The 25,578-nt window shown below is 38.7% G+C and overlaps 52 non-coding genes across 52 annotated transcripts; 39 read left to right on the top strand and 13 right to left on the bottom strand.

Annotated features, from left to right (window-relative positions):
* Positions 1 to 33: 33 nt before the first annotated feature.
* Trnaq-cug (transfer RNA glutamine (anticodon CUG)) lies at positions 34 to 105 on the top strand. Its single transcript has one exon. It is a non-coding gene; the product is annotated as a tRNA-Gln (tRNA).
* A 355-nt stretch (positions 106 to 460) lies between these two features.
* Positions 461 to 577, top strand: Trnal-caa (transfer RNA leucine (anticodon CAA)). The gene is made up of 2 exons: positions 461 to 498; positions 532 to 577. It is a non-coding gene; the product is annotated as a tRNA-Leu (tRNA).
* An 832-nt stretch (positions 578 to 1,409) lies between these two features.
* Trnat-agu (transfer RNA threonine (anticodon AGU)) lies at positions 1,410 to 1,483 on the bottom strand. Its single transcript has one exon. It is a non-coding gene; the product is annotated as a tRNA-Thr (tRNA).
* Positions 1,484 to 1,572: 89 nt separating this feature from the next.
* On the top strand, positions 1,573 to 1,644 carry Trnaq-uug (transfer RNA glutamine (anticodon UUG)). Its single transcript has one exon. It is a non-coding gene; the product is annotated as a tRNA-Gln (tRNA).
* Positions 1,645 to 1,877: 233 nt separating this feature from the next.
* Trnal-caa (transfer RNA leucine (anticodon CAA)) lies at positions 1,878 to 1,994 on the top strand. The gene is made up of 2 exons: positions 1,878 to 1,915; positions 1,949 to 1,994. It is a non-coding gene; the product is annotated as a tRNA-Leu (tRNA).
* An 870-nt stretch (positions 1,995 to 2,864) lies between these two features.
* Trnat-agu (transfer RNA threonine (anticodon AGU)) lies at positions 2,865 to 2,938 on the bottom strand. The gene has a single exon. It is a non-coding gene; the product is annotated as a tRNA-Thr (tRNA).
* Positions 2,939 to 3,027: 89 nt separating this feature from the next.
* Trnaq-uug (transfer RNA glutamine (anticodon UUG)) lies at positions 3,028 to 3,099 on the top strand. The gene has a single exon. It is a non-coding gene; the product is annotated as a tRNA-Gln (tRNA).
* A 232-nt stretch (positions 3,100 to 3,331) lies between these two features.
* On the top strand, positions 3,332 to 3,448 carry Trnal-caa (transfer RNA leucine (anticodon CAA)). The gene is made up of 2 exons: positions 3,332 to 3,369; positions 3,403 to 3,448. It is a non-coding gene; the product is annotated as a tRNA-Leu (tRNA).
* Positions 3,449 to 3,679: 231 nt separating this feature from the next.
* Trnaq-cug (transfer RNA glutamine (anticodon CUG)) lies at positions 3,680 to 3,751 on the top strand. The gene has a single exon. It is a non-coding gene; the product is annotated as a tRNA-Gln (tRNA).
* A 355-nt stretch (positions 3,752 to 4,106) lies between these two features.
* Trnal-caa (transfer RNA leucine (anticodon CAA)) lies at positions 4,107 to 4,223 on the top strand. Its single transcript has 2 exons — positions 4,107 to 4,144; positions 4,178 to 4,223. It is a non-coding gene; the product is annotated as a tRNA-Leu (tRNA).
* Positions 4,224 to 4,454: 231 nt separating this feature from the next.
* On the top strand, positions 4,455 to 4,526 carry Trnaq-cug (transfer RNA glutamine (anticodon CUG)). The gene has a single exon. It is a non-coding gene; the product is annotated as a tRNA-Gln (tRNA).
* A 529-nt stretch (positions 4,527 to 5,055) lies between these two features.
* On the bottom strand, positions 5,056 to 5,129 carry Trnat-agu (transfer RNA threonine (anticodon AGU)). Its single transcript has one exon. It is a non-coding gene; the product is annotated as a tRNA-Thr (tRNA).
* An 89-nt stretch (positions 5,130 to 5,218) lies between these two features.
* On the top strand, positions 5,219 to 5,290 carry Trnaq-uug (transfer RNA glutamine (anticodon UUG)). Its single transcript has one exon. It is a non-coding gene; the product is annotated as a tRNA-Gln (tRNA).
* Positions 5,291 to 5,525: 235 nt separating this feature from the next.
* Positions 5,526 to 5,642, top strand: Trnal-caa (transfer RNA leucine (anticodon CAA)). The gene is made up of 2 exons: positions 5,526 to 5,563; positions 5,597 to 5,642. It is a non-coding gene; the product is annotated as a tRNA-Leu (tRNA).
* Positions 5,643 to 5,872: 230 nt separating this feature from the next.
* Trnaq-cug (transfer RNA glutamine (anticodon CUG)) lies at positions 5,873 to 5,944 on the top strand. Its single transcript has one exon. It is a non-coding gene; the product is annotated as a tRNA-Gln (tRNA).
* A 567-nt stretch (positions 5,945 to 6,511) lies between these two features.
* On the bottom strand, positions 6,512 to 6,585 carry Trnat-agu (transfer RNA threonine (anticodon AGU)). Its single transcript has one exon. It is a non-coding gene; the product is annotated as a tRNA-Thr (tRNA).
* An 89-nt stretch (positions 6,586 to 6,674) lies between these two features.
* Positions 6,675 to 6,746, top strand: Trnaq-uug (transfer RNA glutamine (anticodon UUG)). The gene has a single exon. It is a non-coding gene; the product is annotated as a tRNA-Gln (tRNA).
* A 232-nt stretch (positions 6,747 to 6,978) lies between these two features.
* Trnal-caa (transfer RNA leucine (anticodon CAA)) lies at positions 6,979 to 7,095 on the top strand. The gene is made up of 2 exons: positions 6,979 to 7,016; positions 7,050 to 7,095. It is a non-coding gene; the product is annotated as a tRNA-Leu (tRNA).
* Positions 7,096 to 7,326: 231 nt separating this feature from the next.
* Positions 7,327 to 7,398, top strand: Trnaq-cug (transfer RNA glutamine (anticodon CUG)). Its single transcript has one exon. It is a non-coding gene; the product is annotated as a tRNA-Gln (tRNA).
* A 703-nt stretch (positions 7,399 to 8,101) lies between these two features.
* On the top strand, positions 8,102 to 8,173 carry Trnaq-cug (transfer RNA glutamine (anticodon CUG)). Its single transcript has one exon. It is a non-coding gene; the product is annotated as a tRNA-Gln (tRNA).
* A 529-nt stretch (positions 8,174 to 8,702) lies between these two features.
* Positions 8,703 to 8,776, bottom strand: Trnat-agu (transfer RNA threonine (anticodon AGU)). Its single transcript has one exon. It is a non-coding gene; the product is annotated as a tRNA-Thr (tRNA).
* A 1,382-nt stretch (positions 8,777 to 10,158) lies between these two features.
* Trnat-agu (transfer RNA threonine (anticodon AGU)) lies at positions 10,159 to 10,232 on the bottom strand. The gene has a single exon. It is a non-coding gene; the product is annotated as a tRNA-Thr (tRNA).
* Positions 10,233 to 10,321: 89 nt separating this feature from the next.
* On the top strand, positions 10,322 to 10,393 carry Trnaq-uug (transfer RNA glutamine (anticodon UUG)). Its single transcript has one exon. It is a non-coding gene; the product is annotated as a tRNA-Gln (tRNA).
* A 232-nt stretch (positions 10,394 to 10,625) lies between these two features.
* On the top strand, positions 10,626 to 10,742 carry Trnal-caa (transfer RNA leucine (anticodon CAA)). The gene is made up of 2 exons: positions 10,626 to 10,663; positions 10,697 to 10,742. It is a non-coding gene; the product is annotated as a tRNA-Leu (tRNA).
* A 231-nt stretch (positions 10,743 to 10,973) lies between these two features.
* On the top strand, positions 10,974 to 11,045 carry Trnaq-cug (transfer RNA glutamine (anticodon CUG)). Its single transcript has one exon. It is a non-coding gene; the product is annotated as a tRNA-Gln (tRNA).
* A 529-nt stretch (positions 11,046 to 11,574) lies between these two features.
* On the bottom strand, positions 11,575 to 11,648 carry Trnat-agu (transfer RNA threonine (anticodon AGU)). The gene has a single exon. It is a non-coding gene; the product is annotated as a tRNA-Thr (tRNA).
* Positions 11,649 to 13,030: 1,382 nt separating this feature from the next.
* Trnat-agu (transfer RNA threonine (anticodon AGU)) lies at positions 13,031 to 13,104 on the bottom strand. Its single transcript has one exon. It is a non-coding gene; the product is annotated as a tRNA-Thr (tRNA).
* An 89-nt stretch (positions 13,105 to 13,193) lies between these two features.
* Positions 13,194 to 13,265, top strand: Trnaq-uug (transfer RNA glutamine (anticodon UUG)). Its single transcript has one exon. It is a non-coding gene; the product is annotated as a tRNA-Gln (tRNA).
* Positions 13,266 to 13,497: 232 nt separating this feature from the next.
* Trnal-caa (transfer RNA leucine (anticodon CAA)) lies at positions 13,498 to 13,614 on the top strand. The gene is made up of 2 exons: positions 13,498 to 13,535; positions 13,569 to 13,614. It is a non-coding gene; the product is annotated as a tRNA-Leu (tRNA).
* Positions 13,615 to 13,845: 231 nt separating this feature from the next.
* On the top strand, positions 13,846 to 13,917 carry Trnaq-cug (transfer RNA glutamine (anticodon CUG)). The gene has a single exon. It is a non-coding gene; the product is annotated as a tRNA-Gln (tRNA).
* A 730-nt stretch (positions 13,918 to 14,647) lies between these two features.
* Trnaq-uug (transfer RNA glutamine (anticodon UUG)) lies at positions 14,648 to 14,719 on the top strand. The gene has a single exon. It is a non-coding gene; the product is annotated as a tRNA-Gln (tRNA).
* A 233-nt stretch (positions 14,720 to 14,952) lies between these two features.
* Trnal-caa (transfer RNA leucine (anticodon CAA)) lies at positions 14,953 to 15,069 on the top strand. The gene is made up of 2 exons: positions 14,953 to 14,990; positions 15,024 to 15,069. It is a non-coding gene; the product is annotated as a tRNA-Leu (tRNA).
* A 232-nt stretch (positions 15,070 to 15,301) lies between these two features.
* Positions 15,302 to 15,373, top strand: Trnaq-cug (transfer RNA glutamine (anticodon CUG)). The gene has a single exon. It is a non-coding gene; the product is annotated as a tRNA-Gln (tRNA).
* A 530-nt stretch (positions 15,374 to 15,903) lies between these two features.
* Positions 15,904 to 15,977, bottom strand: Trnat-agu (transfer RNA threonine (anticodon AGU)). The gene has a single exon. It is a non-coding gene; the product is annotated as a tRNA-Thr (tRNA).
* An 89-nt stretch (positions 15,978 to 16,066) lies between these two features.
* Positions 16,067 to 16,138, top strand: Trnaq-uug (transfer RNA glutamine (anticodon UUG)). The gene has a single exon. It is a non-coding gene; the product is annotated as a tRNA-Gln (tRNA).
* Positions 16,139 to 16,719: 581 nt separating this feature from the next.
* On the top strand, positions 16,720 to 16,791 carry Trnaq-cug (transfer RNA glutamine (anticodon CUG)). Its single transcript has one exon. It is a non-coding gene; the product is annotated as a tRNA-Gln (tRNA).
* A 730-nt stretch (positions 16,792 to 17,521) lies between these two features.
* On the top strand, positions 17,522 to 17,593 carry Trnaq-uug (transfer RNA glutamine (anticodon UUG)). Its single transcript has one exon. It is a non-coding gene; the product is annotated as a tRNA-Gln (tRNA).
* Positions 17,594 to 17,825: 232 nt separating this feature from the next.
* Positions 17,826 to 17,942, top strand: Trnal-caa (transfer RNA leucine (anticodon CAA)). Its single transcript has 2 exons — positions 17,826 to 17,863; positions 17,897 to 17,942. It is a non-coding gene; the product is annotated as a tRNA-Leu (tRNA).
* A 231-nt stretch (positions 17,943 to 18,173) lies between these two features.
* Trnaq-cug (transfer RNA glutamine (anticodon CUG)) lies at positions 18,174 to 18,245 on the top strand. The gene has a single exon. It is a non-coding gene; the product is annotated as a tRNA-Gln (tRNA).
* Positions 18,246 to 18,819: 574 nt separating this feature from the next.
* Positions 18,820 to 18,893, bottom strand: Trnat-agu (transfer RNA threonine (anticodon AGU)). Its single transcript has one exon. It is a non-coding gene; the product is annotated as a tRNA-Thr (tRNA).
* An 89-nt stretch (positions 18,894 to 18,982) lies between these two features.
* Positions 18,983 to 19,054, top strand: Trnaq-uug (transfer RNA glutamine (anticodon UUG)). The gene has a single exon. It is a non-coding gene; the product is annotated as a tRNA-Gln (tRNA).
* Positions 19,055 to 19,501: 447 nt separating this feature from the next.
* Trnaq-cug (transfer RNA glutamine (anticodon CUG)) lies at positions 19,502 to 19,579 on the top strand. Its single transcript has one exon. It is a non-coding gene; the product is annotated as a tRNA-Gln (tRNA).
* Positions 19,580 to 20,141: 562 nt separating this feature from the next.
* On the bottom strand, positions 20,142 to 20,215 carry Trnat-agu (transfer RNA threonine (anticodon AGU)). The gene has a single exon. It is a non-coding gene; the product is annotated as a tRNA-Thr (tRNA).
* Positions 20,216 to 20,304: 89 nt separating this feature from the next.
* On the top strand, positions 20,305 to 20,376 carry Trnaq-uug (transfer RNA glutamine (anticodon UUG)). Its single transcript has one exon. It is a non-coding gene; the product is annotated as a tRNA-Gln (tRNA).
* A 581-nt stretch (positions 20,377 to 20,957) lies between these two features.
* Positions 20,958 to 21,029, top strand: Trnaq-cug (transfer RNA glutamine (anticodon CUG)). Its single transcript has one exon. It is a non-coding gene; the product is annotated as a tRNA-Gln (tRNA).
* A 730-nt stretch (positions 21,030 to 21,759) lies between these two features.
* On the top strand, positions 21,760 to 21,831 carry Trnaq-uug (transfer RNA glutamine (anticodon UUG)). Its single transcript has one exon. It is a non-coding gene; the product is annotated as a tRNA-Gln (tRNA).
* Positions 21,832 to 22,413: 582 nt separating this feature from the next.
* On the top strand, positions 22,414 to 22,485 carry Trnaq-cug (transfer RNA glutamine (anticodon CUG)). The gene has a single exon. It is a non-coding gene; the product is annotated as a tRNA-Gln (tRNA).
* A 568-nt stretch (positions 22,486 to 23,053) lies between these two features.
* On the bottom strand, positions 23,054 to 23,127 carry Trnat-agu (transfer RNA threonine (anticodon AGU)). The gene has a single exon. It is a non-coding gene; the product is annotated as a tRNA-Thr (tRNA).
* Positions 23,128 to 23,215: 88 nt separating this feature from the next.
* On the top strand, positions 23,216 to 23,287 carry Trnaq-uug (transfer RNA glutamine (anticodon UUG)). The gene has a single exon. It is a non-coding gene; the product is annotated as a tRNA-Gln (tRNA).
* A 581-nt stretch (positions 23,288 to 23,868) lies between these two features.
* On the top strand, positions 23,869 to 23,940 carry Trnaq-cug (transfer RNA glutamine (anticodon CUG)). The gene has a single exon. It is a non-coding gene; the product is annotated as a tRNA-Gln (tRNA).
* A 567-nt stretch (positions 23,941 to 24,507) lies between these two features.
* Positions 24,508 to 24,581, bottom strand: Trnat-agu (transfer RNA threonine (anticodon AGU)). Its single transcript has one exon. It is a non-coding gene; the product is annotated as a tRNA-Thr (tRNA).
* An 88-nt stretch (positions 24,582 to 24,669) lies between these two features.
* On the top strand, positions 24,670 to 24,741 carry Trnaq-uug (transfer RNA glutamine (anticodon UUG)). Its single transcript has one exon. It is a non-coding gene; the product is annotated as a tRNA-Gln (tRNA).
* The last annotated feature ends 837 nt before the right edge of the window (positions 24,742 to 25,578 follow it).

Raw genomic sequence — 25,578 nt, forward strand, 5'->3', positions numbered from 1 at the left:
AATAAAGCAAAACATGAAACGACTTGTATTATTGGCCCCATGGTGTAATGGTTAGCACTCTGGACTCTGAATCCAGCGATCCGAGTTCAAATCTCGGTGGGACCTTTGTTATATGGTTTTAAGAGAGTCAGTCGTTTGTATACTTTGAGTGTACTCCGAATGCAGAACTGCTCTTTCAACTTTGAATTGTTCATATTCAAACCTCAAAAAATTGCATATATTGCAGATTAGTGAAAGAAATAAGAAACTAGTTCTTGAATATTGTGATTTGATGACAAAACTTTTTATATAAACTCATAATCATACCTCCCTGGTTCTGTCACACAGTAATACCGCAAACAGGAGTTTGTATTAAGTGCTTACAGTCATATGTTTTTAAAACAATTGTATCTCGCGTGAGTCGTTTTTGTAAGACTGAAATATGATTCAATAGAGCACCAATAACACCCTACAAGCAGTTGTCAGGATGGCCGAGTGGTCTAAGGCGCCAGACTCAAGAGTCACCTCTTTCCTTAAGCTGGATTGTGAGAATTCTGGTCTCCGAATGGAGGCGTGGGTTCGAATCCCACTTCTGAAAGCGTCCTTTTATCACTACCATAAAACACTTAACAAACACATAGGAGTTGTCAAATAACTTAAATCAGATGATTTTAATTAAAATTGGGACTCTAGTAAACATTGTAGTATACAGATTGTAGGGCTTAACAGTCTGGATTAATCGAAAGTTTATGTGATCCGATTTCAAATGTCCGGTACACCTGACGACGTTAAGAACAATAAAGCAGAACATAAAACAACTTGTTATATTGGCCCCATGGTGTCATGGTTAGCACTCTGGACTCTGAATCCAGCGATCCGAGTCCAAATCTCGGTGGGACCTTTGTTATATGGTTTTAAGAGAGTCAGTCGTTTGTATACTTTGAGTGTACTCCGAATGCACAACTGCTCTTTCAACTTTGAATTGTTCCTATTCAAACCTCAAGAAAGTGCATATATTGCAGATTAGTGAAAGAAATAAGAAACTAGTTAAATTCGCTGTGTTCTTCGAATCCGTATTCGTCTCAAGGCCGCCCAGTAGCATAACACATTTGGTCCTCAAATGGAATCGTGACTTTGAAATCAAGTTTATGACTCACGCCTTTTCTGTTCACTCCATAAGAACGAGTTGAAACCCATATTCCTGATTTAGGAGAAATAGATCTCGAATATTGGGCGTCCGTCGATTTTATGTTGAACATCACGGTGTAATTTTTTCCAATCTTGCCTCCGAAAGCACTGATCACGTATACACTTTAACGATTTCGATTCTTTGTATGTCGGTCGCGAAAAAGCTGAACTTTAATTATTGAATTCATAGAATGTAGAAGAAAGGATTTAAGTCAAAATGGTCTGCGGGATCCATATGACTAAGGCACCACTGGGATTCGAACCCAGGATCTCCTGTTTACTAGACAGGCGCTTTAACCAACTAAGCCATGGCGCCAATCGCCAACGAATTTTGATCGAAAGTTGTTAATTTCGACTTGATTATGTTTATTATTATTTTAATTATCACAAATCGCATATATCGGCGGCCCCATGGTGTAATGGTTAGCACTCTAGACTTTGAATCCAGCGATCCGAGTTCAAATCTCGGTGGGACCTGTGCGGTATGAATTCCTCAGCTATTTTTTAATATTGTGATTTGATGACAAAACTTTTTATATAAACTCATAATCATACCTCCCTGATTCTGTCACACAGTAATACTGCAAACAGGAGTTGGTATTAAGTGCTTACAGTCATATGCTTTTAAAACAAATAGTATCTTGCATGAGTCGTTTTTGTAAGACTGAAATATGATTTAATAGAGCACCAATATCACCCTACAAGCAGTTGTCAGGATGGCCGAGTGGTCTAAGGCGCCAGACTCAAGAGTCACCTCTTTTCTTAACCTGGATTGTGAGAATTCTGGTCTCCGAATGGAGGCGTGGGTTCGAATCCCACTTCTGACAACGTCCTTTTATCACTACCATAAAACACTTAACAAACACTTAGGAGTTGTCAAATAACTTAAATCAGATCCTTTTAATTAAAATTGGGACTCTAGTAAACATTGTAGTATACAGATTGTAGGGCTTAACAGTCTGGATTAATTGAAAGTTTAAGTGATCCCATTTCAAATTTCCGGTACACCTGACGACGCTATGAACAATAAAGCAGAACATGGAACGACTTGTATTATTGGCCCCATGGTGTAATGGTTAGTACTCTAGTCTCTGAATCCAGCGATCCGAGTTCAAATCTCGGTGGGACCTTTGTTATATGGTTTTAAGAGAGTCTGTCGTTTGTATACTTTGAATGTACTCCTAATGCAGAACTGCTCTTTCAACTTTGAGTTGTTCATATTCAAATCTCAAGAAATAGCATATATTGCAGATTAGTGAAAGAAATAAGAAACTAGTTAAATTCGCTCTGTTCTTCGAATCCGTATTCGTCTCAAGGCCGCCCAGTAGCATAACACATTTGGCCCTCAAATGGATTCGTGACTTTGAAATCGAGTTTATGACTCACGCCTTTTCTGTTCTCTCCATAAGAACGAGTTGAAACCCATATTCCTGATTTTTGAGAAATAGATCTCGAATAATTCTAATTACTAAATACCTGTTAATCGTCGTTTGTAGTTGGGCGTCCGTCGATTTTATGTTGAACATCACGGTGTAATTTTTTCCAATCTTGCCTCCGAAAGCACTGATCACGTATACACTTTAACAATTTCGATTCTTTGTATGTCGGTCGCTAAAAAGCTGAACTTTAATTATTGAATTCATAGAATGTAGAAGAAAAGATTTAAGTCAAAATGGTCTGCGGGATCCCTATGACTAAGGCACCACTGGGATTCGAACCCAGGATCTCCTGTTTACTAGACAGGCGCTTTAACCAACTAAGCCATGGCGCCAAACGCCAATGAATTTTGATCGAAATTTGTTAATTTCGACTTGATTATGTTTATTATTATTTTAATTATCACAAATCGCATATATCGGCGGCCCCATGGTGTAATGGTTAGCACTCTGGACTTTGAATCCAGCGATCCGAGTTCAAATCTCGGTGGGACCTGTGCGGTATGAATTCCTCAGCTGTTTTTGAATATTGTGATTTGATGACAAAACTTTTTATATAAACTCATAATCATACCTCCCTGGTTCTGTCACACAGTAATACCGCAAACAGGAGTTGGTATTAAGTGCTTACAGTCATTTGCTTTTAAACAAATAGTATCTCGCGTGAGTCGTTTTTGTAAGACTGAAATATGATTTAATAGAGCACCAATATCACCGTACAAGCAGTTGTCAGGATGGCCGAGTGGTCTAAGGCGCCAGACTCAAGAGTCACCTCTTTCCTTAAGCTGGATTGTGAGAATTCTGGTCTCCGAATGGAGGCGTGGGTTCGAATCCCACTTCTGACAACGTTCTTTTATCACTACCATAAAACACTCAACAAACACATAGGAGTTGTCAAATAACTTAAATCAGATCCTTTTAATTAAAATTGGGACTCTAGTAAACATTGTAGTATACAGATTGTAGGGCTTAACAGTCTGGATTAATTGAAAGTTTAAGTGATCCGATTTCAAATTTCCGGTACACCTGACGACGTTATGAACAATAAAGCAGAACATGAAACGACTTGTATTACTGGCCCCATGGTGTAATGGTTAGCACTCTGGACTCTGAATCCAGCGATCCGAGTTCAAATCTCGGTGGGACCTTTGTTATATGGTTTTAAGAGAGTCAGTCGTTTGTATACTTTGAGTGTACTCCGAATGCAGAACTGCTCTTTCAACTTTGAATTGTTCATATTCAAACCTCAAGAAAGTGCATATATTGCAGATTAGTGAAAGAAATAAGAAACTAGTTCTTGAATATTGTGATTTGATGACAAAACTTTTTATATAAACTCATAATCATACCTCCCTGGTTCTGTCACACAGTAATACCGCAAACAGGAGTTGGTATTAAGTGCTTACAGTCATATGTTTTTAAAACAATTGTATCTCGCGTGAGTAGTTTTTGTAAGACTGAAATATGATTCAATAGAGCACCAATAACACCCTACAAGCAGTTGTCAGGATGGCCGAGTGGTCTAAGGCGCCAGACTCAAGAGTCACATCTTTCCTTAAGCTGGATTGTGAGAATTCTGGTCTCCGAATGGAGGCGTGGGTTCGAATCCCACTTCTGAAAGCGTCCTTTTATCACTACCATAAAACACTTAACAAACACATAGGAGTTGTCAAATAACTTAAATCAGATGACTTTAATTAAAATTGGGACTCTAGTAAACATTGTAGTATACAGATTGTAGGGCTTAACAGTCTGGATTAATCGAAAGTTTAAGTGATCCGATTTCAAATGTCCGGTACACCTGACGACGTTAAGAACAATAAAGCAGAACATAAAACAACTTGTTATATTGGCCCCATGGTGTCATGGTTAGCACTCTGGACTCTGAATCCAGCGATCCGAGTTCAAATCTCGGTGGGACCTTTGTTATATGGTTTTAAGAGAGTCAGTCGTTTGTATACTTTGAGTGTACTCCGAATGCACAACTGCTCTTTCAACTTTGAATTGTTCATATTCAAACCTCAAGAAAGTGCATATATTGCAGATTAGTGAAAGAAATAAGAAACTAGTTAAATTCGCTCTGTTCTTCGAATCCGTATTCGTCTCAAGGCCGCCCAGTAGCATAACACATTTGGTCCTCAAATGGAATCGTGACTTTGAAATCAAGTTTATGACTCACGCCTTTTCTGTTCACTCCATAAGAACGAGTTGAAACCCATATTCCTGATTTAGGCGAAATAGATCTCGAATATTGGGCGTCCGTCGATTTTATGTTGAACATCACGGTGTAATTTTTTCCAATCTTGCCTCCGAAAGCACTGATCACGTATACACTTTAACGATTTCGATTCTTTGTATGTCGGTCGCGAAAAAGCTGAACTTTAATTATTGAATTCATAGAATGTAGAAGAAAAGATTTAAGTCAAAATGGTCTGCGGGATCCCTATGACTAAGGCACCACTGGGATTCGAACCCAGGATCTCCTGTTTACTAGACAGGCGCTTTAACCAACTAAGCCATGGCGCCAATCGCCAACGAATTTTGATCGAAAGTTGTTAATTTCGACTTGATTATGTTTATTATTATTTTAATTATCACAAATCGCATATATCGGCGGCCCCATGGTGTAATGGTTAGCACTCTAGACTTTGAATCCAGCGATCCGAGTTCAAATCTCGGTGGGACCTGTGCGGTATGAATTCCTCAGCTATTTTTTAATATTGTGATTTGATGACAAAACTTTTTATATAAACTCATAATCATACCTCCCTGATTCTGTCACACAGTAATACTGCAAACAGGAGTTGGTATTAAGTGCTTACAGTACTATATGCTTTTAAAACAAATAGTATCTTGCATGAGTCGTTTTTGTAAGACTGAAATATGATTTAATAGAGCACCAATATCACCCTACAAGCAGTTGTCAGGATGGCCGAGTGGTCTAAGGCGCCAGACTCAAGAGTCACCTCTTTCCTTAAGCTGGATTGTGAGAATTCTGGTCTCCGAATGGAGGCGTGGGTTCGAATCCCACTTCTGACAACGTCCTTTTATCACTACCATAAAACACTTAACAAACACTTAGGAGTTGTCAATAACTTAAATCAGATCCTTTTAATTAAAATTGGGACTCTAGTAAACATTGTAGTATACAGATTGTAGGGCTTAACAGTCTGGATTAATTGAAAGTTTAAGTGATCCGATTTCAAATTTCCGGTACACCTGACGACGTTATGAACAATAAAGCAGAACATGAAACGACTTGTATTATTGGCCCCATGGTGTAATGGTTAGCACTCTGGTCTCTGAATCCAGCGATCCGAGTTCAAATCTCGGTGGGACCTTTGTTATATGGTTTTAAGAGAGTCTGTCGTTTGTATACTTTGAGTGTACTCCTAATGCAGAACTGCTCTTTCAACTTTGAATTGTTCATATTCAAATCTCAAGAAATAGCATATATTGCAGATTAGTGAAAGAAATAAGAAACTAGTTAAATTCGCTCTGTTCTTCGAATCCATATTCGTCTCAAGGCCGCCCAGTAGCATAACACATTTGGCCCTCAAATGGATTCGTGACTTTGAAATCAAGTTTATGACTCACGCCTTTTCTGTTCTCTCCATAAGAACGAGTTGAAACCCATATTCCTGATTTTTGAGAAATAGATCTCGAATAATTCTAATTACTAAATACCTGTTAATCGTCGTTTGTAGTTGGGCGTCCGTCGATTTTATGTTGAACATCACGGTGTAATTTTTTCCAATCTTGCCTCCGAAAGCACTGATCACGTATACACTTTAACAATTTCGATTCTTTGTATGTCGGTCGCTAAAAAGCTGAACTTTAATTATTGAATTCATAGAATGTAGAAGAAAAGATTTAAGTCAAAATGGTCTGCGGGATCCCTATGACTAAGGCACCACTGGGATTCGAACCCAGGATCTCCTGTTTACTAGACAGGCGCTTTAACCAACTAAGCCATGGCGCCAAACGCCAATGAATTTTGATCGAAATTTGTTAATTTCGACTTGATTATGTTTATTATTATTTTAATTATCACAAATCGCATATATCGGCGGCCCCATGGTGTAATGGTTAGCACTCTGGACTTTGAATCCAGCGATCCGAGTTCAAATCTCGGTGGGACCTGTGCGGTATGAATTCCTCAGCTGTTTTTGAATATTGTGATTTGATGACAAAACTTTTTATATAAACTCATAATCATACCTCCCTGGTTCTGTCACACAGTAATACCGCAAACAGGAGTTGGTATTAAGTGCTTACAGTCATTTGCTTTTAAACAAATAGTATCTCGCGTGAGTCGTTTTTGTAAGACTGAAATATGATTTAATAGAGCACCAATATCACCGTACAAGCAGTTGTCAGGATGGCCGAGTGGTCTAAGGCGCCAGACTCAAGAGTCACCTCTTTCCTTAAGCTGGATTGTGAGAATTCTGGTCTCCGAATGGAGGCGTGGGTTCGAATCCCACTTCTGACAACGTTCTTTTATCACTACCATAAAACACTCAACAAACACATAGGAGTTGTCAAATAACTTAAATCAGATCCTTTTAATTAAAATTGGGACTCTAGTAAACATTGTAGTTTACAGATTGTAGGGCTTAACAGTCTGGATCAATTGAAAGTTTAAGTGATCCGATTTCAAATTTCCAGTACACCTGACGACGTTATGAACAATAAAGCAGAACATGAAACGACTTGTATTATTGGCCCCATGGTGTAATGGTTAGCACTCTGGACTCTGAATCCAGCGATCCGAGTTCAAATCTCGGTGGGACCTTTGTTATATGGTTTTAAGAGAGTCAGTCGTTTGTATACTTTGAGTGTACTCCGAATGCAGAACTGCTCTTTCAACTATGAACTGTTCATATTCAAACCTCAAGAAAGTGCATATATTGCAGATTAGTGAAAGAAATAAGAAACTAGTTCTTGAATATTGTGATTTGATGACAAAACTTTTTGTATAAACTCATAATCATACCTCCCTGGTTCTGTCACACAGTAATACCGCAAACAGGAGTTGGTATTAAGTGCTTACAGTCATATGTTTTTAAAACAATTGTATCTCGCGTGAGTCGTTTTTGTAAGACTGAAATATGATTCAATAGAGCACCAATAACACCCTACAAGCAGTTGTCAGGATGGCCGAGTGGTCTAAGGCGCCAGACTCAAGAGTCACATCTTTCCTTAAGCTGGATTGTGAGAAATCTGGTCTCCGAATGGAGGCTAGGATTCGAATCCCACTTCTGAAAGCGTCCTTTTATCACTACCATAAAACACTTAACAAACGCATAGGAGTTGTCAAATAACTTAAATCAGATGATTTTAAATAAAATTGGGACTCTAGTAAACATTGTAGTATACAGATTGTAGGGCTTAACAGTCTGGATTAATCGAAAGTTTAAGTGATCCGATTTCAAATGTCCGGTACACCTGACGACGTTAAGAACAATAAAGCAGAACATAAAACAACTTGTTATATTGGCCCCATGGTGTCATGGTTAGCACTCTGGACTCTGAATCCAGCGATCCGAGTTCAAATCTCGGTGGGACCTTTGTTATATGGTTTTAAGAGAGTCAGTCGTTTGTATACTTTGAGTGTACTCCGAATGCACAACTGCTCTTTCAACTTTGAATTGTTCATATTCAAACCTCAAGAAAGTGCATATATTGCAGATTAGTGAAAGAAATAAGAAACTAGTTAAATTCGCTCTGTTCTTCGAATCCGTATTCGTCTCAAGGCCGCCCAGTAGCATAACACATTTGGTCCTCAAATGGAATCGTGACTTTGAAATCAAGTTTATGACTCACGCCTTTTCTGTTCACTCCATAAGAACGAGTTGAAACCCATATTCCTGATTTAGGAGAAATAGATCTCGGAAAATGGGCGTCCGTCGATTTTATGTTGAACATCACGGTGTAATTTTTTCCAATCTTGCCTCCGAAAGCACTGATCACGTATACACTTTAACGATTTCGATTCTTTGTATGTCGGTCGCGAAAAAGCTGAACTTTAATTATTGAATTCATAGAATGTAGAAGAAAAGATTTAAGTCAAAATGGTCTGCGGGATCCCTATGACTAAGGCACCACTGGGATTCGAACCCAGGATCTCCTGTTTACTAGACAGGCGCTTTAACCAACTAAGCCATGGCGCCAATCGCCAACGAATTTTGATCGAAAGTTGTTAATTTCGACTTGATTATGTTTATTATTATTTTAATTATCACAAATCGCATATATCGGCGGCCCCATGGTGTAATGGTTAGCACTCTAGACTTTGAATCCAGCGATCCGAGTTCAAATCTCGGTGTAACCTGTGCGGTATGAATTCCTCAGCTATTTTTTAATATTGTGATTTGATGACAAAACTTTTTATATAAACTCATAATCATACCTCCCTGATTCTGTCACACAGTAATACTGCAAACAGGAGTTGGTATTAAGTGCTTACAGTCATATGCTTTTAAAACAAATAGTATCTTGCATGAGTCGTTTTTGTAAGCCTGAAATATGATTTAATAGAGCACCAATAACATCCTACCAGCAGACGTCAGAATGGCAGAGTGGTCTAAGGCGCCAGGCTCAAGAGTCACCTCTTTCCTTTAGCTGGATTGTGAAAATTCTGGTCTCCGAATGGAGGCGTGGGTTCGAATTCCACTTCTGACAACTTCCTTTTATCATTACCATAAAACACTTGACAAACACATAGGAGTTGTCAAAAAACTTAAATCAGATACTTTTTCATTAAAATTGGGACTCTAGTAAACATTGTAGTATACAGAATGTAGGGCTTACCAGTCTGAATTAATTAAAAATTTAAGTGATCCGATTTCAAATGTCCGGTGCACCTGATGACGTTATGAACAATAAAGCAGAACATAAAACAACTTGTATCATTGGCCCCATGGTGTAATGATTAGCACTCTGAACTCTGAATCCAGCGATCAGAGTTCAAATCTCGGTGGGACCTTTGTTAGATGGTTTTTAGACAGTCAGTCGTTTGTATACTTTGAGTGTACTCCGAATGCAGAACTGCTCTTTCAACTTTGAATTGTTCATATTCAAACCTCAAGAAAGTACATATATTGCAGATTAGTGAAAGAAATAAGAAACTAGTTAAATTCGCTCTGTTCTTCGAATCCATATTCGTCTCAAGGCCGCCCAGTAGCATAACACATTTGGCCCTCAAATTGATTCGTGACTTTGAAATCAAGTTTATGACTCACGCCTTTTCTGTTCCCTCCATAAGAACGAGTTGAAACCCATATTCCTGATTTAGGAGAAATAGATCTCGAATGATTCTAATTACTAAATACCTGTTAATCGTCGTTTGTAGATGGGCGTCCGTGGATTTTATGTTGAACATCACGGTGTAATTTTTTCCAATCTTGCCCTCGAAAGCACTGATCACGTATACACTTTAACGATTTCGATTCTTTGTATGTCGGTCGCTAAAAAGCTGAACTTTAATTATTGAATTCATAGAATGTAGAAGAAAAGATTTAAGTCAAAATGGTCTGCGGGATCCCTATGACTAAGGCACCACTGGGATTCGAACCCAGGATCTCCTGTTTACTAGACAGGCGCTTTAACCAACTAAGCCATGGCGCCAATCGCCAACGAATTTTGATCGAAAGTTGTTAATTCCGACTTGATTATGTTTATTATTATTTTAATTATCACAAATCGCATATATCGGCGGCCCCATGGTGTAATGGTTAGCACTCTGGACTTTGAATCCAGCGATCCGAGTTCAAATCTCGGTGGGACCTGTGCGGTATGAATTCCTCAGCTGTTTTTGAATATTGTGATTTGATGAAAAAACTTTTTATATAAACTCATAATCATACCTCCCTGGTTCTGTCACACAGTAATACCGCAAACAGGAGTTGGTATTAAGTGCTTACAGTCATATGCTTTTAACCAAATAGTATCTCGCGTGAGTCGTTTTTGTAAGACTGAAATATGATTTAAAAGAGCACCAATATCACCCTACAAGCAGTTGTCAGGATGGCCGAGTGGTCTAAGGCGCCAGACTCAAGAGTCACCTCTTTCCTTAAGCTGGATTGTGAGAATTCTGGTCTCCGAATGGAGGCGTGGGTTCGAATCCCACTTCTGACAACGTCCTTTTATCACTACCATAAAACACTTAACAAACACTTAGGAGTTGTCAAATAACTTAAATCAGATCCTTTTAATTAAAATTGGGACTCTAGTAAACATTGTAGTATACAGATTGTAGGGCTTAACAGTCTGGATTAATTGAAAGTTGAAGTGATCCGATTTCAAATTTCCGGTACACCTGACGACGTTATGAACAATAAAGCAGAACATGAAACGACTTGTATTATTGGCCCCATGGTGTAATGGTTAGCACTCTGGTCTCTGAATCCAGCGATCCGAGTTCAAATCCCGGTGGGACCTTTGTTATATGGTTTTAAGAGAGTCTGTCGTTTGTATACTTTGAGTGTACTCCTAATGCAGAACTGCTCTTTCAACTTTGAATTGTTCATATTCAAATCTCAAGAAATAGCATATATTGCAGATTAGTGAAAGAAATAAGAAACTAGTTAAATTCGCTCTGTTCTTCGAATCCGTATTCGTCTCAAGGCCGCCCAGTAGCATAACACATTTGGCCCTCAAATGGAATCGTGACTTTGAAATCAAGTTTATGACTCACGCCTTTTCTGTTCACTCCATAAGAACGAGTTGAAACCCATATTCCTGATTTAGGAGAAATAGATCTCGGAAAATGGGCGTCCGTCGATTTTATGTTGAACATCACGGTGTAATTTTTTCCAATCTTGCCTCCGAAAGCACTGATCACGTATACACTTTAACGATTTCGATTCTTTGTATGTCGGTCGCGAAAAAGCTGAACTTTAATTATTGAATTCATAGAATGTAGAAGAAAAGATTTAAGTCAAAATGGTCTGCGGGATCCCTATGACTAAGGCACCACTGGGATTCGAACCCAGGATCTCCTGTTTACTAGACAGGCGCTTTAACCAACTAAGCCATGGCGCCAATCGCCAACGAATTTTGATCGAAAGTTGTTAATTTCGACTTGATTATGTTTATTATTATTTTAATTATCACAAATCGCATATATCGGCGGCCCCATGGTGTAATGGTTAGCACTCTAGACTTTGAATCCAGCGATCCGAGTTCAAATCTCGGTGTAACCTGTGCGGTATGAATTCCTCAGCTATTTTTTAATATTGTGATTTGATGACAAAACTTTTTATATAAACTCATAATCATACCTCCCTGATTCTGTCACACAGTAATACTGCAAACAGGAGTTGGTATTAAGTGCTTACAGTCATATGCTTTTAAAACAAATAGTATCTTGCATGAGTCGTTTTTGTAAGCCTGAAATATGATTTAATAGAGCACCAATAACATCCTACCAGCAGACGTCAGAATGGCAGAGTGGTCTAAGGCGCCAGGCTCAGGAGTCACCTCTTTCCTTTAGCTGGATTGTGAAAATTCTGGTCTCCGAATGGAGGCGTGGGTTCGAATTCCACTTCTGACAACTTCCTTTTATCATTACCATAAAACACTTGACAAACACATAGGAGTTGTCAAAAAACTTAAATCAGATACTTTTTCATTAAAATTGGGACTCTAGTAAACATTGTAGTATACAGAATGTAGGGCTTACCAGTCTGAATTAATTAAAAATTTAAGTGATCCAATTTCAAATGTCCGGTGCACCTGATGACGTTATGAACAATAAAGCAGAACATAAAACAACTTGTATCATTGGCCCCATGGTGTAATGATTAGCACTCTGAACTCTGAATCCAGCGATCAGAGTTCAAATCTCGGTGGGACCTTTGTTAGATGGTTTTTAGACAGTCAGTCGTTTGTATACTTTGAGTGTACTCCGAATGCAGAACTGCTCTTTCAACTTTGAATTGTTCATATTCAAACCTCAAGAAAGTACATATATTGCAGATTAGTGAAAGAAATAAGAAACTAGTTAAATTCGCTCTGTTCTTCGAATCCATATTCGTCTCAAGGCCGCCCAGTAGCATAACACATTTGGCCCTCAAATTGATTCGTGACTTTGAAATCAAGTTTATGACTCACGCCTTTTCTGTTCCCTCCATAAGAACGAGTTGAAACCCATATTCCTGATTTAGGAGAAATAGATCTCGAATGATTCTAATTACTAAATACCTGTTAATCGTCGTTTGTAGATGGGCGTCCGTGGATTTTATGTTGAACATCACGGTGTAATTTTTTCCAATCTTGCCCTCGAAAGCACTGATCACGTATACACTTTAACGATTTCGATTCTTTGTATGTCGGTCGCTAAAAAGCTGAACTTTAATTATTGAATTCATAGAATGTAGAAGAAAAGATTTAAGTCAAAATGGTCTGCGGGATCCCTATGACTAAGGCACCACTGGGATTCGAACCCAGGATCTCCTGTTTACTAGACAGGCGCTTTAACCAACTAAGCCATGGCGCCAATCGCCAACGAATTTTGATCGAAAGTTGTTAATTCCGACTTGATTATGTTTATTATTATTTTAATTATCACAAATCGCATATATCGGCGGCCCCATGGTGTAATGGTTAGCACTCTGGACTTTGAATCCAGCGATCCGAGTTCAAATCTCGGTGGGACCTGTGCGGTATGAATTCCTCAGCTGTTTTTGAATATTGTGATTTGATGAAAAAACTTTTTATATAAACTCATAATCATACCTCCCTGGTTCTGTCACACAGTAATACCGCAAACAGGAGTTGGTATTAAGTGCTTACAGTCATATGCTTTTAACCAAATAGTATCTCGCGTGAGTCGTTTTTGTAAGACTGAAATATGATTTAAAAGAGCACCAATATCACCCTACAAGCAGTTGTCAGGATGGCCGAGTGGTCTAAGGCGCCAGACTCAAGAGTCACCTCTTTCCTTAAGCTGGATTGTGAGAATTCTGGTCTCCGAATGGAGGCGTGGGTTCGAATCCCACTTCTGACAACGTCCTTTTATCACTACCATAAAACACTTAACAAACACTTAGGAGTTGTCAAATAACTTAAATCAGATCCTTTTAATTAAAATTGGGACTCTAGTAAACATTGTAGTATACAGATTGTAGGGCTTAACAGTCTGGATTAATTGAAAGTTGAAGTGATCCGATTTCAAATTTCCGGTACACCTGACGACGTTATGAACAATAAAGCAGAACATGAAACGACTTGTATTATTGGCCCCATGGTGTAATGGTTAGCACTCTGGTCTCTGAATCCAGCGATCCGAGTTCAAATCCCGGTGGGACCTTTGTTATATGGTTTTAAGAGAGTCTGTCGTTTGTATACTTTGAGTGTACTCCTAATGCAGAACTGCTCTTTCAACTTTGAATTGTTCATATTCAAATCTCAAGAAATAGCATATATTGCAGATTAGTGAAAGAAATAAGAAACTAGTTAAATTCGCTCTGTTCTTCGAATCCGTATTCGTCTCAAGGCCGCCCAGTAGCATAACACATTTGGCCCTCAAATGGATTCGTGACTTTGAAATCAAGTTTATGACTCACGCCTTTTCTGTTCTCTCCATAAGAACGAGTTGAAACCCATATTCCTGATTTTTGAGAAATAGATCTCGAATAATTCTAATTACTAAATACCTGTTAATCGTCGTTTGTAGTTGGGCGTCCGTCGATTTTATGTTGAACATCACGGTGTAATTTTTTCCAATCTTGCCTCCGAAAGCACTGATCACGTATACACTTTAACAATTTCGATTCTTTGTATGTCGGTCGCTAAAAAGCTGAACTTTAATTATTGAATTCATAGAATGTAGAAGAAAAGATTTAAGTCAAAATGGTCTGCGGGATCCCTATGACTAAGGCACCACTGGGTTTGGAACCCAGGATCTCCTGTTTACTAGACAGGCGCTTTAACCAACTAAGCCTTGGCGCCAATCGCCAACGAATTTTGATCGAAAGTTGTTAATTTCGACTTGATTATGTTTATTATTATTTTAATTATCACAAATCGCATATATCGGCGGCCCCATGGTGTAATGGTTAGCACTCTGGACTTTGAATCCAGCGATCCGAGTTCAAATCTCGGTGGGACCTGTGCGGTATGAATTCCTCAGCTATTTTTGAATATTGTGATTTGATGACAAAACTTTTTATATAAACTCATAATCATACCTCCCTGGTTCTGTCACACAGTAATACCGCAAACAGGAGTTGGTATTAAGTGCTTACAGTCATATGCTTTTAAAACAAATAGTATCTCGCGTGAGTCGTTTTTGTAAGACTGAAATATGATTTAATAGAGCACCAATAACACCCTACAAGCAGTTGTCAGGATGGCCGGGTGGTCTAAGGCGCCAGATTCAAGAGTCACCTCTTTCCTTAAGCTGGATTGTGAGAATTCTGGTCTCCGAATGGAGGCGTGGGTTCGAATCCCACTTCTGACAACGTCCTTTTATCACTACCATAAAACACTTAACAAACACATAGGAGTTGTCAAATAACTTAAATCAGATCCTTCTAATTAAAATTGGGACTCTAGTTAAACATTGTAGTATACAGATTGTAGGGCTTAACAGTCTGGATTACTTGAAAGTTTAAGTGATCCGATTTCAAATGTCCGGTACACCTGACGTCGTTATGAACAATAAAGCAGAACACAAAACAACTTGTATTATAGGCCCCATGGTGTAATGGTTAGCACTCTGGACTCTGAATCCAGCGATCCGAGTTCAAATCTCGGTGGGACCTTTTGTTATATGGTTTTAAGAGAGTCAGTCGTTTGTATACTTTGAGTGTACTAGGAATGCACAACTGCTCTTTCAACTTTGAATTGTTCATATTCAAACCTCAAGAAAGTGCATATATTGCAGATTAGTGAAAGAAATAAGAAACTAGTTAAATTCGCTCTGTTCTTCGAATCCGTATTTGTCTCAAGGCCGCCCAGTAGCATAACACATTTGGTTCTCAAATGGAATCGTGACTTTGAAATCAAGTTTATGACTCACGCCTTTTCTGTTCACTCCATAAGAACGAGTTGAAACCCATATTCCTGATTTAGGAGAAATAGATCTCGAATATTGGGCGTCCGTCGATTTTATGTTGAACATCACGGTGTAATTTTTTCCAATCTTGCCTCCGAAAGCACTGATCACGTATACACTTCAACGATTTCGATTCTTTGTATGTCGGTCGCGAAAAAGCTGAACTTTAATTATTGAATTCATAGAATGTAGAAGAAAAGATTTAAGTCAAAATGGTCTGCGGGATCCCTATGACTAAGGCACCACTGGGATTCGAACCCAGGATCTACTGTTTACTAGACAGGCGCTTTAACCAACTAAGCCATGGCGCCAATCGCCAACGAAATTTGATCGAAAGTTGTTAATTTCGACTTGATTATGTTTATTATTATTTTAATTATCACAAATCGCATATATCGGCGGCCCCATGGTGTAATGGTTAGCACTCTGGACTTTGAATCCAGCGATCCGAGTTCAAATCTCGGTGGGACCTGTGCGGTATGAATTCCTCAGCTATTTTTTAATATTGTGATTTGATGACAAAACTTTTTATATAAACTCATAATCATACCTCCCTGATTCTGTCACACAGTAATACTGCAAACCGGAGTTGGTATTAAGTGCTTACAGTCATATGCTTTTAAAATAAATAGTATCTTGCATGAGTCGTTTTTGTAAGCCTGAAATATGATTTAATAGAGCACCAATAACATCCTACCAGCAGACGTCAGGATGGCAGAGTGGTCTAAGGCGCCAGGCTCAAGAGTCACCTCTTTCCTTTAGCTGGATTGTGAGAATTCTGGTCTCCGAATGGAGGCGTGGGTTCGAATTCCACTTCTGACAACTTCCTTTTATCACTACCATAAAACACTTAACAAACACTTAGGAGTTGTCAAATAACTTAAATCAGATCCTTTTAATTAAAATTGGGACTCTAGTAAACATTGTAGTATACAGATTGTAGGGCTTAACAGTCTGGATTAATTGAAAGTTTAAGTGATCCGATTTCAAATTTCCGGTACACCTGACGACGTTATGAACAATAAAGCAGAACATGAAACGACTTGTATTATTGGCCCCATGGTGTAATGGTTAGCACTCTGGTCTCTGAATCCAGCGCTCCGAGTTCAAATCTCGGTGGGACCTTTGTTATATGGTTTTAAGAGAGTCTGTCGTTTGTATACTTTGAGTGTACTCCTAATGCAGAACTGCTCTTTCAACTTTGAATTGTTCATATTCAAATCTCAAGAAATAGCATATATTGCAGATTAGTGAAAGAAATAAGAAACTAGTTAAATTCGCTCTGTTCTTCGAATCCGTATTCGTCTCAAGGCCGCCCAGTAGCATAACACATTTGGCCCTCAAATGGATTCGTGACTTTGAAATCAAGTTTATGACTCACGCCTTTTCTGTTCTCTCCATAAGAACGAGTTGAAACCCATATTCCTGATTTTTGAGAAATAGATCTCGAATAATTCTAATTACCAAATACCTGTTAATCGTCGTTTGTAGTTGGGCGTCCGTCGATTTTATGTTGAACATCACGGTGTAATTTTTTCCAATCTCGCCTCCGAAAGCACTGATCACGTATACACTTTAACAATTTCGATTCTTTGTATGTCGGTCGCTAAAAAGCTGAACTTTAATTATTGAATTCATAGAATGTAGAAGAAAAGATTTAAGTCAAAATGGTCTGCGGGATCCCTATGACTAAGGCACCACTGGGTTTGGAACCCAGGATCTCCTGTTTACTAGACAGGCGCTTTAACCAACTAAGCCATGGCGCCAATCGCCAACGAATTTTGATCGAAAGTTGTTAAATTCGACTTGATTATGTTTATTATTATTTTAATTATCACAAATCGCATATATCGGCGGCCCCATGGTGTAATGGTTAGCACTCTGGACTTTGAATCCAGCGATCCGAGTTCAAATCTCGGTGGGACCTGTGCGGTATGAATTCCTCAGCTATTTTTGAATATTGTGATTTGATGACAAAACTTTTTATATAAACTCATAATCATACCTCCCTGGTTCTGTCACACAGTAATACCGCAAACAGGAGTTGGTATTAAGTGCTTACAGTCATATGCTTTTAACCAAATAGTATCTCGCGTGTGTCGTTTTTGTAAGACTGAAATATGATTTAATAGAGCACCAATATCACCCTACAAGCAGTTGTCAGGATGGCCGAGTGGTCTAAGGCGCCATACTCAAGAGTCACCTCTTTCCTTAAGCTGGATTGTGAGAATTCTGGTCTCCGAATGGAGGCGTGGGTTCGAATCCCACTTCTGACAACGTCCTTTTATCACTACCATAAAACACTTAACAAACACTTAGGAGTTGTCAAATAACTTAAATCAGATCCTTTTAATTAAAATTGGGACTCTAGTAAACATTGTAGTATACAGATTGTAGGGCTTAACAGTCTGGATTAATTGAAAGTTGAAGTGATCCGATTTCAAATTTCCGGTACACCTGACGACGTTATGAACAATAAAGCAGAACATGAAACGACTTGTATTATTGGCCCCATGGTGTAATGGTTAGCACTCTGGTCTCTGAATCCAGCGATCCGAGTTCAAATCCCGGTGGGACCTTTGTTATATGGTTTTAAGAGAGTCAGTCGTTTGTATACTTTGAGTGTACACCGAATGCAGAACTGCTCTTTCAACTTTGAATTGTTCATATTCAAACCTCAAGAAAGTGCCTATATTGCAGATTAGTGAAAGAAATAAGAAACTAGTTAAATTCGCTCTGTTCTTCGAATCCGTATTCGTCTCAAGGCCGCCCAGTAGCATAACACATTTGGCCCTCAAATGGATTCGTGACTTTGAAATCAAGTTTATGACTCACGCCTTTTCTGTTCACTCCATAAGAACGAGTTGAAACCCGTATTCCTGATTTAGGAGAAATAGAATCTCGAATAATTCTAATTACTAAATACCTGTTAACCATCGTTTGTAGTTGGGCGTCCGTCGATTTTATGTTGAACATCACAGTGTAATTTTTTCCAATCTTGCCTCCGAAAGCACTGAACACGTATACACTTTAACGATTTCGATTCTTTGTATGTCGGTCGCGAAAAAGCTGAACTTTAATTATTGAATTCATAGAATGTAGAAGAAAAGATTTAAGTCAAAATGGTCTGCGGGATCCCTATCCCTATGACTAAGGCACCACTGGGATTCGAACCCAGGATCTCCTGATTACTAGACAGGCGCTTTAACCAACTAAGCCATGGCGCCAATCGCCAACGAATTTTGATCGAAAGTTGTTAATTTCGACTTGATTATGTTTATTATTATTTTAATTATCACAAATCGCATATATCGGCGGCCCCATGGCGTAATGGTTAGCACTCTGGACTTTGAATCCAGCGATCCGAGTTCAAATCTCGGTGGGACCTGTGCGGTATGAATTCCTCAGCTATTTTTGAATATTGTGATTTGATGACAAAACTTTTTATATAAACTCATAATCATACCTCCCTGATTTTGTCACACAGTAATACTGCAAACAGGAGTTGGTATTAAGTGCTTACAGTCATATGCTTTTAAAACAAATAGTATCTCGCATGAGTCGTTTTTGTAAGCCTGAAATATGATTTAATAGAGCACCAATAACATCCTACCAGCAGACGTCAGGATGGCAGAGTGGTCTAAGGCGCCAGGCTCAAGAGTCACCTCTTTCCTTAAGCTGGATTGTGAGAATTCTGGTCTCCGAATGGAGGCGTGGGTTCGAATTCCACTTATGACAACTTCCTTTTATCATTACCATAAAACACTTGACAAACACATAGGAGTTGTCAAAAAACTTAAATCAGATACTTTTTCATTAAACAACTTGTATTATTGGCACCATGGTGTAATGGTTAGCACCCTGGACTCTGAATCCAGCGATCCGAGTTCAAATCTCGGTGGGACCTTTGTTATATGGTTTTAAAAGAGTCATTCGTTTGTATACTTTGAGTGTACTCCGAATGCAGAACTGCTCTTTCAACTTTGAATTGTTCATATTCAAACCTCAAGAAAGTGCATATATTGCAGATTAGTGAAAGAAATAAGAAACTAGTTAAATTCGCTCTGTTCTTCGAATCCGTATTCGTCTCAAGGCCGCCCAGTAGCACAACACATTTGGCCCTCAAATGGATTCGTGACTTTGAAATCAAGTTTATGACTCACGCCTTTTCTGTTCACTCCATAAGAACGAGTTGAAACCCATATTCCTGATTTAGGAGAAATAGAATCTCGAATAATTCTGTTTACTAAATACCTGTTAACCATCGTTTGTAGTTGGGCGTCCGTCGATTTTATGTTGAACATCACGGTGTAATTTTTTCCAATCTTGCCTCCGAAAGCACTGATCACGTATACACTTTAACGATTTCGATTCTTTGTATGTCGGTCGCGAAAAAGCTGAACTTTAATTATTGAATTCATAGAATGTAGAAGAAAAGATTTAAGTCAAAATGGTCTGCGGGATCCCTATGACTAAGGCACCACTGGGATTCGAACCCAGGATCTCCTGTTTACTAGACAGGCGCTTTAACCAACTAAGCCATGGCGCCAATCGCCAACGAATTTTGATCGAAAGTTGTTAATTTCGACTTGATTATGTTTATTATTATTTTAATTATCACAAATCGAATATATCGGCGGCCCCATGGTGTAATGGTTAGCACTCTGGACTTTGAATCCAGCGATCCGAGTTCAAATCTCGGTGGGACCTGTGCGGTATGAATTCCTCAGCTATTTTTGAATATTGTGATTTGATGACAAAACTTTTTATATAAACTCATAATCATACCTCTCTGGTTCTGTCACACAGTAATACCGCAGTCAGGAGTTGGTATTAAGTGCTTACAGTCATATGCTTTTAAAACAAATAGTATCTCGCATGAGTTGTTTTTGTAAGCCTGAAATATGATTTATTAGAGCACCAATAACACCCTACCAGCAGACGTCAGGATGGCCGAGTAGTCTAAGGCGCCAGGCTCAAGAGTCACCTCTTTCCTTAAGCTGGATTGTGAGAATTCTGGTCTCCGAATGGAGGCGTGGGTTCGAATTCCACTTCTGACAACGTCCTTTTATCATTACCATAAAATACTTGACAAACACATAGGAGTTGTCAAAAAACTTAAATCAGATCCTTTTAATTAAAATTGGGACTCTAGTAAACATTGTAGTATACAGATTGTAGGGCTTAACAGTCTGGATTAATTGAAAGTTTAAGTGATCCGATTTCAAATGTACGGTACACCTGACGACGTTTTTAACAATGAAGCCGAACATAAAACAACTTGTATTATTGGCCCCATGGTGTAATGGTTAGCACTCTGGACTCTGAATCCAGCGATCCGAGTTCAAATCTCGGTGGGACCTTTGTTATATGGTTTTAAGAGAGTCAGTCGTTTGTATACTTTGAGTGTACTCCGAATGCAGAACTGCTCTTTCAACTTTGAATTGTTCATATTCAAACCTCAAGAAAGTGCATATATTGCAGATTAGTGAAAGAAATAAGAAACTAGTTAAATTCGTTCTGTTCTTCGAATCCGTATTCGTTTCAAGGCCGCCCAGTAGCATAACACATTTGGCCCTCAAATGGATTCGTGACTTTGAAATCAAGTTCATGACTCACGCCTTTTCTGTTCACTCCATAAGAACAAGTTGAAACCCATATTCCTGATTTAGGAGAAATAGAATGTCGAATATTTCTAATTACTAAATACCTGTTAACCATCGTTTGTAGTTGGGCGTCCGTCGATTTTATGTTGAACATCACGGTGTAATTTTTTCCAATCTTGCCTCCGAAAGCACTGATCACGGATACACTTTAACGATTTCGATTCTTTGTATGTCGGTCGCGAAAAAGCTAAACTTTAATTATTGAATTCATAGAATGTAGAAGAAAAGATTTAAGTCAAAATGGTCTGCCGGATCCCTATGACTAAGGCACCACTGTGATTTGAACCCAGGATCTCCTGTTTACTAGACAGGCGCTTAACCAACTAAGCCATGGCGCCAATCGCCAACGAATTTTGATCGAAAGTTGTTAATTTCGACTTGATTATGTTTATTATTATTTTGAATATCACAAATCGCATATATCGGCGGCCCCATGGTGTAATGGTTAGCACTCTGGACTTTGAATCCAGCGATCCGAGTTCAAATCTCGGTGGGACCTGTGCAGTATGAATTCCTCAGCTATTTTTGAATATTGTGATTTGATGACAAAACTTTTTATATAAACTCATAATCATACCTCCCTGATTCTGTCACACAGTAATACTGCAAACAGGAGTTGGTATTAAGTGCTTACAGTCATATGCTTTTAAAACAAATAGTATCTCGCATGAGTCGTTTTTGTAAGCCTGAAATATGATTTAATAGAGCACCAATAACACCCCACAAGCAGTTGTCATGATGGCCGAGTGGTCTAAGGCGCCAGGCTCAAAAGTCACATCTTTCATTAAGCTGGATTGTGAGAATTCTTGTCTCCGAATGGAGGCGTGGGTTCGAATTCCACTTCTGACAACGTCATTTTATCATTACCATAAAACACTTAACAAACACATAGGAGTTGTCAAAAAAGTTAAATCAGATACTTTTTCATTAAAATTGGGACTCTAGTAAACATTGTAGTATACAGATTGTAAGGCTCAACAGTCTGAATTAATTGAAAGTTTAAGTGATCCGATTTCAAATGTCCGGTACACCTGACGACGTTATGAACAATAAAGCAGAACAGAAAACAAATTGTATTATTGGCCTCATGGTGTAATGGTTAGCACTCTGGACTCTGAATCCAGCGATCCGAGTTCTAATCTCGGTGGGACCTTTGTTATATGGTTTCAAGAGAGTCAGTCGTTTGTATACTTTGAGTGTAATTCGAATGCAGAACTGCTATTTCAACTTTGAATTGTTCATATTCAAACCTCAAGAAAGTGCATATATTGCAGAGTAGTGAAAGAAATAAGAAACTAGTTAAATTCGCTCTGTTCTTCGAATCCGTATTCGTCTCAAGGCCGCCCAGTAGCATTACACATTTGGCCCTCAAATGAATTCGTGACTTTGAAATCAAGTTTATGACTCACGCCTTTTCTGTTCACTCCATAAGAACGAGTTGAAACCCATATTCCTGATTTAGGAGAAATAGAATCTCGAATAATTCTAATTACTAAATACCTGTTAACCATCGTTTGTAGTTGGGCGTCCGTCGATTTTATGTTGAACATCACGGTGTAATTTTTTCCAATCTTGCCTCCGAAAGCACTGATCACGTATACACTTTAACGATTTCGATTCTTTGTATGTCGGTCGCAAAAAAGCTGAACTTTAATTATTGAATTCATATAATGTAGAAGAAAAGATTTAAGTCAAAATGGTCTGCGGGATCCCTATGACTAAGGCACCACTGGGATTCGAACCCAGGATCTCCTGTTTACTAGACAGGCGCTTTAACCAACTAAGCCATGGCGCCAATCGCCAAGGAATTTTGATCGGAAGTTGTTAATTTCGACTTGATTATGTTTATTATTATCTAATTATCACAAATCGCATATATCGGCGGCCCCATGGTGTAATGGTTAGCACTTTGGACTTTGAATCCAGAGATCTGAGTTCAAATCTCGGTGGGACCTGTGCGGTATGAATTCCTCAGCTATTTGTGAATATTGTGATTTGATGACAAAACTTTTTATATAAACTCATAATCATACCTCCCTGGTTCTGTCACACAGTAATACCGCAAACAGGAGTTGGTATTAAGTGCTTACAGTCATATGCTTTTAAAACAAATAGTATCTCGCATGAGTCGTTTTTGTAAGACTGAAATATGATTTAATAGAGCACCAATAACACCCTACAAGCAGTTGTCAGGATGGCCGAGTGGTCTAAGGCGCCAGACTCAAGAATCACCTCTTTCCTTAAGCTGGATTGTGAGAATTCTGGTCTCCGAATGGAGGCTTGGGTTCGAATACCACTTCTGACAACGTCCCTTTATCACTACCATAAAACTCTTAACAAACACATAGGAGTTGTCAAATAACTTAAATCAGATCATTTTAATTAAAATTGAGACTCTAGTAAACATTGTAGTATACAGATTGTAGGGCTTAACAGTCTGGATTAATTGAAAGTTTAAGTGATCCGATTTCAAATGTCCGGTACACCTGACGACGTTATGAACAATAAAGCAGAACATAAAACAACTTGTATTATTGGCCCCATGGTGTAATGGTCAGCACTCTGGACTCTGGATCCAGCGATCCGAGTTCAAATCTCGGTGGGACCTTTGTTATATGGTTTCAAGAGAGTCAGTCGTTTGTATACTTTGAGTGTACTCCGAATGCAGAACTGCTCTTTCAACTTTGAATTGTTCATATTCAAACCTCAAGAAAGTGCATATATTGCAGAGTAGTGAAAGAAATAAGAAACTAGTCAAATTCGCTCTGTTCTTCGAATCCGTATTCGTCTCAAGGCCGCCCAGTAGCATTACACATTTGGCCCTCAATCAATTCGTGACTTTGAAATCAAGTTTATGACTCACGCCTTTTCTGTTCACTCCATAAGAACGAGTTGAAACCCATAATCCTGATTTCGGAGAAATAGAATCTCGAATAATTCTAATTACTAAATACCTGTTAACCATCGTTTGTAGTTGGGCGTCCGTCGATTTTATGTTGAACATCACGGTGTAATTTTTTCCAATCTTGCCTCCGAAAGCACTGATCACGTATACACTTTAACGATTTCGATTCTTTGTATGTTGGTCGCGAAAAAGCTGAACTTTAATTATTGAATTCATAGAATGTAGAAGAAAAGATTTAAGTCAAAATGGTCTGCGGGATCCCTATGACTAAGGCACCACTGGGATTCGAACCCAGGATCTCCTGTTTACTAGACAGGCGCTTTAACCAACTAAGCCATAGCGCCAATCGCCAAGGAATTTTGATCGGAAGTTGTTAATTTCGACTTGATTATGTTTATTATTATCTAATTATCACAAATCGCATATATCGGCGGCCCCATGGTGTAATTGTTAGCACTCTGGACTTTGAATCCAGCGATCCGAGTTCAAATCTCGGTGGGACCTGTGCGGTATGAATTCCTCAGCTATTTGTGAATATTGTGATTTGATGACAAAACTTTTTATATAAACTCATAATCCTACCTCCCTGGTTCTGTCACACAGTAATACCGCAAACAGGAGTTGGTATTAAGTGCTTATAGTCATATGCTTTTAAAACAAATAGTATCTCGCGTGAGTCGTTTTTGTAAGACTGAAATATGATTTAATAGAGCACCAATAACATCCTACCAGCAGACGTCAGGATGGCCAAGTGGTCTAAGGCGCCAGGCTCAAGAGTCACCTCTTTCCTTAAGCTGGATTGTGAGAATTCTGGTCTCGGAATGGAGGCGTGGGTTCGAATTCCACTTCTGACAACGTCCTTTTATCATTACCATAAAACACTTGACAAACACATAGGAGTTATCAAAAAACTTAAATCAGATACTTTTTCATTAAAATTGGGACTCTAGTAAACATTGTAGTATACAAAATGTAGGGCTCACCAGTCTGAATTTTTAAAAAATTTAAGTCATCCGATTTCAAATGTCCGGTGCACCTGATGACGTTATGAACAATAAAGCAGAACAAAAAACAACTTGTATCATTGGCCCCATGGTGTAATGATTAGCACTCTGGCCTCTGAATCCAGCGATCCGAGTTCAAATCTCGGTGGGACCTTTGTTAGATGGTTTTTAGAGAGTCAGTCGTTTCTATACTTTGAGTGTACTCCGAATGCAGAACTGCTCTTTCAACTTTGAATTGTTCATATTCAAACCTCAAGAAATTGCATTTATTGCAGATTAGTGAAAGAAAAAAGAAACTAGGTAAATTCGCTCTGTTCTTCGAATCTGTATTCGACTC

Source organism: Styela clava, chromosome 8, assembly GCF_964204865.1.
Source record: "Styela clava chromosome 8, kaStyClav1.hap1.2, whole genome shotgun sequence".
Lineage (NCBI taxonomy): Eukaryota > Metazoa > Chordata > Ascidiacea > Stolidobranchia > Styelidae > Styela > Styela clava.